We start from the raw sequence: 12027 nt of genomic DNA, 5'->3' as shown, positions 1-12027 counted from the left end.
TGACTCTGAGAATCTGTCTTTTGGAACAAATACTTGCTTTTCATTATAGGAAAATCTTTTTTATTCTTTTCAAAGTTAAAAGTTAACCTATAAATGGTTTATTTTGACTTTTACCGGACAGTGTATAAATAGGTTTTAAATTCTGTTAAAGCCAAGTTCTTCACTTTCTAGGGACGAAATCATTTTTAAAACATGTGATAATTCCTCAAGTATCATTTCCCATTTATATCTAATTATCTATGACCTTCTCATATTTTAAATAATTCAATTTTAGCTAATATTTATTATTAGCCCAACTGTAACATCCTGAAAATCTTAATCTTAAGATTAAGGGAATTAAATAGATCAAGGGCTAGTTAAGATAGAGGGAAACATAGTTAGTACAAGTTTAAATTTAAAATACAGATAGTGGTTGGACTAATATTATAAATATCAGTTAAAGAAAGATTTAACTGAGAAGTCAAGTTAGAAATTCCCAAAAACTTCCAAAAAATCATGGGAAATGGAAATAAGGGTCAAGGATCAATTCAGCCAAAAGAAGAAATTGGGGTTAGAATTGGATTCAATTCAATTTGACACTTCTAATGTGTTTAAATGATGAAATAGTATGAGGAAACACTAAGAAAAGAAGCTTGGAAGCATGAAAATTGAAAATAAAAATTTTGAATTCCAAAGGCATATGTTTTGGCCAAGCTTGGATCATTAGGGAGGAGTTGGATTTTTATAAATCTAATTTGATGATTGGATTCTACATAAAAAAATTACATAGGAATGGCTCACGAGAATTAAAGAATCAAAGGTGTAAATAATAACCCAAAAATCAAAGAAAAAGATATTAAGGGTTATTTGATTAATGCCTTGGATGGAATAATAATTTGTGATGCCCTATTGTGCAATTAATAGGCCTAGCATCAAAAGAGAACAAGATTTGCTTAAAGGGAAAAGTTTGAAAGAAGAGGAAAAACTTGAAAGAGGTAGCTAGTATTTACTATCTGGATGTTACATTTTGTTGTATTTATTGCTATATGTTATGCTATGTTGCTATGTCATGATGTGGATGAGATGATGATGTTATGTGATGTATAGCTCCATGCATGTAATGCCTTGGCTTATGCAATGTTGAGTGCTATGAATGAGAAGTATGTTATTCCCTTTCCATGGCATGTGCATTAAGTGAAAATATGTTATAGCTAGTTAATGTAGCATGTAATACCTTGCTTGTGTGACATTGTGAATGTGATGCTATGCTACTAAGATTCCTATGAATCTTACTCCATATGTTCAACAAAAACCTAGGGCCTTCATCATCAAAAGGAAAGGGCAAGGAGGTGGCCAATGCGTGAGGAAGTAATAAATGAAATGAACTAGGGCTTCAAACCTTTCTTGTTTTTATGGATGAATGTAAATTAACATTTTGTGGATGAATTTATGAGAAAACTTCATGTAATCACATGATAATGTTATTAAAATTAATTATGGGGTTGATTAATTGGTATGCCAAGCTAGAGATTAACTATGGAAAGGAAAGGTAACTAAAGGGTCAAAAGTCAACCTTTTGGGATGGAACTTTGAACAATGTGAATCTGAGCAGTCAAGTGAGATAAATCACACAAATTTCTAGATCAATAGATCTAATTTTTCTCTTTAAAATGAATGGTACTATAACTCAAACGGATATTTGTACAAAAAGTTATGCCTATCCAAAATTAGGCAAAAATACTAAAAAATTAAAATATGACCAAGTGAACAGTATGTTTTAAAAATAAAACTGGGCTCGAATTTAAAAACAATTCATCTAGAACCTCTTTTCCCTCAAACAATAATCTAAAGACTTCCAATAAAATTTAGAGCCTCTCAATTTCAATTTTCCTAAAATTAGTTATGATTTTTCAAAGTTTGACTAAAATATGGATTGTTGTGAATAACTAAGCAATGCAAAGGAAACAAGTTTAGAAAGATTTTACGAAGATGAGCAGAAGTAGAACATGCAAAAATTTATACTAGTTTAGTCTCAACTACTTGACTTACGTCCAATCCTCAGAGTGTCTTTAAGTTTTCCACTAGTCACCAAGATTCAACGGGCTCTTGGTGCCATAGTATAGTAATTGAGCTCACTCTCAATCCATCCCAGATTCTTGAATCACTCATTGAAAGTAATGAATGATTAGAGATTCTCTCTCGAGAGTGTATAAGATAAACACAGAAGCTCAGACAGTAAAAACAAAGTAATGAATACAGAGATTAATTTCGACAATTGGCAGCTCGGTTTATTCACTGCTTTATTTAATACTCTTTGTGCCATTTATAGTTAGAGTCTTTCAAGTTTCCGTTAGACATAAGAGCTTGTAATTGTTGGGATATCACTTGCATGTGTTGGTAGTTACAACGATTGTTCGTAATAAATGCACTTATGACATAGTAGCTTGAGCCTATAATATAACCATTATGCTTCATAATCTGTAGAAGTGCCTTAGTAGAGAAATAAGATTTCTTCAAGAGAGAATATTAGAGAACAATAGAATAGATGATGATCTTTGAACTTTAATACAAGAAGTGAAAATCATAAATTAAATATCAGATAATCAAAGAATCAAATTATCAAAGACCTAATCGCTAAGCCCTTAATTGATAAAGTTATCGATTAATAGAGAAAGAAGTAATGTAAAATACAGACTCACTTATCGAAGTTATTATGGATCATGCACTTTGTGGAATAGGTTATCAATAAATGGTGAAATATAGTCAAAGTGATTTTATCAAGAAAATTTATCTAAAAAGCTTGTAAATTGAATCAGGTGCCTTCTCTGTTTTTCGTAAGAGTATAAAATGTTTAATGAAGGCTGAGAAAAGCTTAAAGATAATTATATCATAATTTCTGAAGATAACTTGAAGAACAGTTTAAAGAAAATGTATTTGAATTTTATGGAACAGATTATCGATAATTCACTTTATCAAATAGTTTATCGACAATTGAAGTAAGTGTAGAAAATCATTTTAACCAAATTATCTATAATGTTATCGATAAGGACTTGATTGAACATTTTATCTGAAAGGATATCTGAAAGACTTAGACAGGGTTAGATCGAAAGAGGTGACATTTATCGATTAAACGATCAATAAGGGTAATTATCGATTAGATGATCGATAATTGTGATTATCGATAAAATGATCGATAATAGACCGAGTAAAACTTGAAGTAAAGAAATACTAAGTGAAGCATGATCGAATACATTATTGAACAATGTAGCAAGACAAACTTAACAATTTTAGAACAAGTTATCGATAAGTAAGATATTCGATAAGGTGATGGATAACTACAACCGTATTCTAAAAAGATATGGTTCGAAGAGAACTTACCAATACTCTGTCACGTGATCGATAATCTCACTTATCCCTAAGGTTATCGATAATGGCTTGTTAACAATGAGAAAACTTATCCTTTTTATGTGATAGCTTATCGATCAATTGAATTATCGATCAAGTGATCGATAATTGCTTAATAGAAAACACATTAAAGCAAGTTTACCAACGATCGAACAGGTGATCGAATAAAATGTTAATCAAAGAAGTTATCTAGCAAAGTGATTATGTAACACATTATCGATAAACCTTATTAGTAACTAAACTCACATAGAGCCAGTCATTTATCTAACACGTGTTTGATCAACCCAATGATCCATATTAGCATTTAGGTGAGTTTGATGAGTTAAGGTTCTAGCTCATTGTATTCATTGTTTGTAGAAGGTCTTCACAAACCGAGTCTAATAAAGGAACTAAACTCTATCAAGAGAGGAACTAGGATGATTGGTGGACTTAACCATCAAAGATACTTCATACATTGTATTCACTTCATTCATTAAATATAGAAATTACAAATAGTTTTACTTTAGGTTTGATTTAGTCACTGATTATACAAACACTTCATACATCATACTTGGTTAATTTGATATTTGTGATAGATTACTAAGACATCCATAGGCTCCTCAAGAAATTGACATCTAGGTTAGTGCTACTATATTGCATTTAGCTTAGTTTTATTTGACAGTCCAATGACAGGGCAGCATCAAATTTAGCGCTGTTACCAGGGAGCCTAGCTCTTTGGTAATCGTGTATCCAAATATCATTTTGACTAGTTGTGATTTTTGTATTTTCTTAACTTGTGTTTTCTTGTTTTCAAGAAAATTTTCTGAAAAATCTAAGAAAAATTTTAGGGTATAATTGATTCTTTGATTGGTTTAGTGCTTTTGCATATCTACTGAAAAATTGCTTTTGGAGGTTATCTTGGTGAATTGGGAAGTGGTTGTGGTAAGAACTGATTGAAATATGCTCTGTTCTACATCAGGAATTTGATTCTGTCAACTTGTTCATCGTGACAAAGCCCTCTAATCACCGCGACTAAATCTTGAAAAGAGGAGAAGTTCAATTCAGCCAAGTTGTTCACCGTGACCAACTCTACCTTTAGCCGTGACGAAGTGCCATTCTGTAGACACTTTTAGGGACTGTCCTGAACTATCTTTCTTAGTATTCTTTGAATTGTTGACATTCTCTAGAGTTTCTTAAACTGCTATTGACTTGTATTCATTGATTCTTTGATTGGTTTATTTAAATTCTTGATTCTTGAAGATTGAATTGTTGTTGGGTGCTTAATTGCTTTAAGTGGTCTAAGTTTTATATGACCCGATCTGGAAAAGAAACACTTTTGCCACTTGATATTGAAATAAATAAGACTTTAAGAGCACTTAAAAAGGAAAGATTACTTGAGGGTACTAGTAGTTTACATCTTGAGCATCCTACACCTTTTACACCTCTATTTTCACTACATTCTAAATATTCTTGTGATTCAGCTGAGTTTTCTAAATTTGATTCTTCACTTGGTAATTACATAGACCATCATTTTATCATGGACTAGAATAATATCCCTAAGGATAATGAACCGCCTAGAGAGGAGGAAAGACCTAATTTGAATAATAATGTACAAGAGAAACAAGTTGAAAACAATAGAGCTAATGTTAGGCACAGAAGCATAAGAGAAATGAACTCTTCAAATGTTGATTATAATCCTTATGGCTTCCATAACTTTAATGCCGATTTTGAATTGAAAGGAGCTTTGATAAGTGCCTTACCTAAATTTCATGGCAATACAGGAGAGGATCAACATAGACATCTCCAAAACCTTAACACGATATGCTTTTCCACGAAGCCTCCCGGTGCCCACCTTGATGATGTACTGAGTAGAGCCTTCTTGTTTTCTGTGGAAGGCAAGGCTAAGGAATGGTTGCATATGTTGCCTTAACATTTTGCAATACTTTCATGGGAGCAATTGAAGAAGCAATTCTTAGAAAAGTATTTTCCAGCTTCAAGGATAGCTAGAATGAGGAAAGAGATCTACGGTGTTCAATAAGGGGTTGGAGAGAGCTTGTATGAATATTGGGTAAGATTCATAGGCCTCCCTGCCAAATGCCTACATCATCAAATTTCTCAACCACATTTGGTTCAATATTTCTATGATGGGTTACTAGATCATTAAAAGTCTACCATTGATGCTGCTGCTAGTGGTTCTTTAATTGATTTGACTTCTCAAGGTGTATGAGATTTGTTAGAGAAGATGGCTGCAAATAATGAACAGTTTGGAGTTAGAGATACTGCTCAAGTACGTGGAGTAGGGGCTTGGCAAACTGATGAAATTCTGAATAAGGTGGCCATTCTAAGTATGGTGTGTATGCAAAAGGCCATGTAAACTCAACAAAGCCACCAAGTTAAAGCTCTACACTCCACTCCTATGACTCAACCTCTTATTCCTACCACTTATGATGTGTGTGCTAGTCCTATGAACACTACTCCTAATTGCCCCTTTATGGTTGAATCTAGAGATATAGCTGCCATGAACTTTCAAAGACCTAACTAGTTTTCTCAAAACACTTATAACAATGGTTGGCGAGGAGACTTAGCATCAAAGTGGAGTGGCAATGGTAATAGAGGATTTCAAGGTGGTCAAGACAAGGAAAATATGTATAGAGGTGCTGAAAATTATCAAGGATAGTTTAGGAATGCTTCTATGGGAAATGATGTAGGACCATCTACAACAAGAGAGATCCCAATTTAAGAACTAAATAGAGAGGACACTTTATTAAAGATGATGAGCAAGCTATGTGACAAAGTAGATGTCACATCCAGTAATATGGCAATTAGGAATAAGGATATTCCTCAATATTCAAGGGCCAAGAAGTATAAGGAGAAATAGAAGAATTATGGTAGAAAATAATTAGTATGATTTTCCAAGTCAATTATGAAGGTTTGACTAATTAAGAAAAATTGGTTAAGAATAATTATGGAAAAATATTTCCAAGCCTTAGAAAAATTAAGAAAAAATAAGGATAATATTCCTTGAGAATTATATGAGGTTATATAATTAGTTTTATGACCAAATTGCCTTTAGAGAAATTACAAAGGAATTTAAGGTTGATTTAGCCTAATATAAGGCTTTTTATTTGGAAAATTCCAAATAAATATTTGGAAGGAGAATTAAATCCCAAGAAAATTCCTATGATGCCCCAAGAAATTATAAGAGATTATAAAATTAAAAGGAGACCCTCAATTATCCAAGATTTTTCCTAATTATTCAGAAAAGTAGAAAAATCACTAAAGAGGAGGAAATTAGTTTTCCTTTTTATCTAATTATTGAGAAATTGATTTGGACACAAAGAGGGAATTTTGTGGAGAAAAAATAAGGAGAATAAATTATGGATCTAGCAAAAAATAATTACAGAGGCCTGAGTACTGTAATTATAGAAAAGAAATTAAACCCGGAGTAAAAAGTGTACCGATAAAGTGTAGATTAGAGTCTTGTACTTTACTTGGCCCACAAGTTGCCATTTGGCAAGCCTCTAATGAATGGCAATTAAACTTTCCAAGTGTCAACATTAAGTAGAGAGGATCTTGACCTTGGAATTTAACTACATTATGCTTTACTTAATTAAGAGAGAAGTTTCAAGACTAAGTAGAAAGGTGACACTTGGCAACTCATTAAATGATGGATGTTGGGATATTTTTTGCACTTAATTGAGCTCTTCCTCCTGCTAAATCAGACTTAAGTTTTGGCCAAGGAGAGAGCAAGAGAGAAAAAGAAAGAGCTTGAAGAGGATTTAAGGGAAAAACTACCAACTTGGATCAAGTAAGCTTGGAGTTAAGGTTAGTGGATGATTTTACATTGTTCCTTGCTTGATTCCCTTGAGTTTTATGGTTGAAATTTCTGGTTTTCTTCCTTCTTGGGTGCTGGCCGAAATGTTTAATAAGTAAGGAAAGAAGTTTTGTTGTTCAATCTTTTTAGAACACTTTAAAGTATAGTTGTTTCAAGTAGTTTCAAGCGGTTGTATGTTATTTTTGGAAAGACTTCTTGGTTGAAACTCAAGAAGTGCTATTTGGCCAAACAATGATTTTGCCCTAGGATGAGATTTTGCATATTTTGATGCTTCTATTGGCTTTAAAATGAAGTTTTGTGTAGGGTAAACCTAAGCCATAGGCATTGAAATGCATTAAAATGAAATTAGACATTAAAGGGCCATAATCACCACCTCTCGGCCAAATCAAGATCAATAGGGAGGAGATGTGTTTTTAAAATTCCAAATCCATATTTGGATTCTACATGAAAAATCATGTAGGAATGAATGAAGAAAGAATTTTTAGGGTTAAGGAAACAAGCTCTAAAAATTAAGAACAAAGAGGGAAGCTTTAAAGGGCTTAGGAATTTATTGAATTTTGTTGTTGATTTTTGATATGGTTTGGGTTGTAATGTTGCTGTCCCTTTCATGGTTTTTGATGTTAAGGTTTATTAATTGTGGAGGAGAGGAAGAAGATCAAAGAATCATAGAAGCTTTTGGATCAAGGTAGTAAAATTTAATTAACCTTAATGTTGAGTGTTGCATTGATTGCTATGCAATTTCATGTGCTATTATATGGTTAAGGTAAATGATAATAATGATGATGATTGTATAGTTATACTCTTTGCTTTAAGTGCCTTGGCTATTGCATGTTGGAGTGCTATATATATGAGGTAAAGTAGTTCCATATTAATAGCAAAAGGTTGGAATGCTTGTAATTGATGCATGTTGATGTTTTGGTTGATTGATCTTGCTACTGGGATTTTGTTGAAATCTCATCCCCAATATGTAACCTAACATTTTAGGGACTGAATCATCAAAAGGAAGGCTGCAAATCCAAGGATAAATATGGTGATGAACCATGAGGAAACATTTATATTTGGTTATGTACAAGTATGTATGGTTGGTGCTGTAATTACTAAGCAGGACGCCCACTTCGAGCCATGTTTTTATTAAGTTTCTGAACGAATTTATTCACAAAATTTGGTAGGCTTAAATTTCACATCATGAGCTTCATTTTGATAGGTCGCACATTAAAAATAGCCAACTATACAATTTTTAATGATTTTTTACATTTAAGGTCCAGAATCTAGAAAAAGAGTTTTTACCAAAAGGATAAAGGTGACTTTCACAAAAACTTGACACTTTTTCAAATAGAATTGGTTCACAAGATTATTTTTCTTTGAAATAGCATTTAAAGATATTTCTATATAATTTTGAACCACTCCATTTTGATTTTTTTAGATTAAGTTATGAATTTCTGAAATTGGACCAAAAGACTGGATTTTTACCTGATGAACAGTAAAATCTGAAAATCAGCATTTTTTTGGGGATACTTTTGAGCCCAAGACCATCCAATGTGGTCTAGAATGTCTTAGAATAAATTCTAAACCATACTAGAAGTAAGGTGTAACAGTGGAGCAACTTGAAAATTCTTCCATTTCCACTGATTATTCTCCTCCATTTCCCTTCAGATCATTGCTGCTATGGCCATGGAAGTTGTAGAGCTTGGTGAAGTTGTGATTTCAGTCATGAGAGGATAGATCTTCATTCCTTGGTGTTCAATGAAGCCAATCTGAGTTCCTGGAGCTACAATTGGGAGTTTCTTCTACCTTAATCTTAGTTTCACTCTTTACATTCATAGATTGTAGTTTCTATAGTTTAGATTTATGATTTGCGATTATAAAGAGGTGTATTCTGGTTCTTTTGCATTAAGACTGAGATTTGGATTGTATTCTGCACTTTAATTAATTAATTGAATTGATATTTCCTTTTGTTATATTGATTCTTTCTTCTCAAGTGTTTAAATCTCTTCATTGATCGGTTAAGGTGCTAACATTGTTAATTAAGAGAGTAAAATACCTTTTGCAGAACATAATCCATATTAGCATTTAGGTGAGTTTGATAACTTAGGGTTCTAGCTCATTGAATTCATTGTTTGTAGAAGGTCTTCACAAACCGACTCTAATAAAGGAACTAAACTCAATCAAGAGAGGAACTAGGATGATTGGTGGACTTGACCATCAAAGATACTTCATACATTGCATTCACTTCATCCATTAAATACAGAAATTACAAATAGTTTTACTTTAGGTTTGATTTAGTCACTGGTTATACAAACACTTCATACATCATACTTGATTAATTTGATATTTGTGATAGATTACTAAGACATCCATAGGCTCCTCAAGAGATCGACATCTAGGTTAGTGCTACAATATTGCATTTAGCTTAGTTTTATTTGACAGTCTAATGACAGGGCAACATCAGTAATCTGTCCTATCATAGACATCTAGAACTCTCCTTGCATTAACTTGGCAAACTCTTGGCAAAGATCCTCATTAGTAGCACTGAATATAATATCATCTACATAAAGTTGAACTATTAAGAGTTCCTTTTTATTTCTTTTGATGAAAAGTGTTACATCAACTTTGCCCCTTTCAAAAAATTTTCTATTAGAAAATTGCTAAGACGTTCATACCAAGCTCTAGGTGCCTGTTTCAATCCATAGAAGGCCTTTTTCGGTTCATAAACATGATCAGGAAGATTTAGATCTTCAAATCCAGGAGGTTGTTTAATGAAAACTTCTTCCATTATGTAACTATTCAAAAAGGCACTTTTAACATCTATTTGATACAATTTGAAATCTTTTGTATAGGCAAAGGCTAAGAGTACTTGTATGACTTCCAATCTAGCTGCTGGAGCATAAGTTTCCTCATAATCAATACCTTCTTCTTGATTGTAGCCTTTTGCCACTTGTCTGGCTTTGTTCTTGACGATTTGTGCAGATTTGTTGAGCTTATTCTTGAATACCCATTTGGTGCCTATGACTGGATGGTCATTAGGTGGGGGTACCAAGTCTCAAACTTGATTCCTCTCAAATTGGTTTAGCTCTTCCTACATGGCTGCTATCCAAAATTCATTAGATAGTGCTTTGTCAACATTGGTTGGTTCAATGTTTAAGATAAATATAGATAAACACACTACATTGAAGACTTGTCTTTTGGTTTTGACTCCTTTATTGACTTTACCAATGGCTTAGTTTGTAGGATGGTCCTTGTTATATCTCCAAGCCTTAGGTTGATCTAAGTTATCTTAAGACAACATTTCATTGGAATTATCTTTATTTTCTTCGTTTTCCACAGAAGGCATTTTGTTGGAGGACTTATTTAGACTCAATTTTTCAAGACCTTGAACAATCTCAGCATCATCATCTATATTTCAATAAACACAACGTGAATTGAGTCTTCAATAATAATGGTTCTTTTATTACAAACTCTATAAGCTTTACTATGGTTATATTAACCTAGAAATAAATCTTTATTCGTTTTAGGATCGAATTTACCAAGATTTTCTTTGTTGTTGTTGTAGATGTAGCATTTGCTTCCAAAGACCCTTAGATGAGCTAGGTTCGGCTTCTTTCCTTTATATAGCTTGTAGGGAGTCTTTCCGACCGATGTTCTGATGTATGCTTTGTTAGGGATGTAACATGCCGTACTCATGACTTCTACCCAAAACACTTGAGATATTCTCTTTTCGTTTAGCATTGTTTTGGCCATCTCTGTGAGCACTCTATTCTTTTGTTCCACAGCTCCATTTTACTGAGGTGTTCTTAGAGCTAAGAAGTTGTGATCGATCCCGTGTTCATCATAACAGTCTACAAACTCACTGTTCTTGAATTCTCCTCTATGACCAGTCCTGACTGACACAATAGATATACCTTTGTCATTTTGGACCTTTTTAGCAAAAACAATGAATACACTAAAAGTCTCATCCTTTGAGGAAAGAAGCAGAGTCCAAGTAAATCTTGAATAGTCATCAACTATCACAAGAGTATAAAAGTTTTCACCAAAAGGTTTGACTCTTGATGGACCAACCAAATTCATATGAAGCATTTGGAGTGGTCTTTCAGTTGAGACTATCTTCTTTGATTCAAAAAAGGACTTCGTTTATTTACCTTTTTGGCAAGCATTACAGATAACATTGTGTTCACACTGAATTTTAGGTAAACCAAAAACTAAATCCTTTTTAGTTAATCTTGAAAGTTGATTCATATTTGCATGAGCAAGATGTTTATGCCAAAGCCAGCTTTTATCATTTTTACTTACAAAACAATTTTAAGAAAGTTTTGATTCTATTTGAATAGTATAGCAGTTACTATCCCTTGGAGCTCTTAACTTCACATTCAATTCTTCCTTCTTGAGTAGCAGGCCTTCCTTCCTAATGATCATACATTCCTTTGAATCAAAGATTACCCAGTCATTCTTGTCAGTACTTTGACTGACACTGAGCAGGTTGTGATATAATCCTTCAATGTAGCTTCCTGCTTTATTTCCTCCAGAGCTTACTTTGCCACATTTTTTAGGTTTGAGCATAGAGAACTTGTTAGTGTCACCTGTCATGTGTCTAGAGCATCCGCTGTCAACGTACCATTTGTTCATTTTGGATGCCTTAAGACAAACCTGCATCAGAAAAATCATGTTTTAGGTGCCTATACCTTCTTGGGTCCTTTCAAGTTAGTTTGGTATGTCCATGGTACATAAGTACCTTTGGGCACCCATTTTAATGTTCTGTAAGTTCCTTTCTTCTTATGATGACAAGAAAATGTTGTATGACCCTTACAGTTGCAGTAATAACAAAGTGTAAAAGG

The 12027-nt window shown here is 33.1% G+C and overlaps 1 non-coding gene across 1 annotated transcript; it reads right to left on the bottom strand.

The window, feature by feature from the left end:
• Positions 1-5368: 5368 nt before the first annotated feature.
• LOC114714619 (small nucleolar RNA R71) lies at positions 5369-5475 on the bottom strand. Its single transcript, XR_003737464.1, has one exon. It is a non-coding gene; the product is annotated as a small nucleolar RNA R71 (small nucleolar RNA).
• Positions 5476-12027: the final 6552 nt, after the last annotated feature.

This window comes from Neltuma alba, unplaced genomic scaffold (genome assembly GCF_004799145.2).
Source record: "Neltuma alba isolate B1F8T4 unplaced genomic scaffold, ASM479914v2 tig00011521_pilon, whole genome shotgun sequence".
NCBI lineage: Eukaryota > Viridiplantae > Streptophyta > Magnoliopsida > Fabales > Fabaceae > Neltuma > Neltuma alba.
The sequence above is the reverse complement of the archived record's forward strand: the minus strand, read 5'-3'. Positions and strand labels throughout refer to the sequence as shown.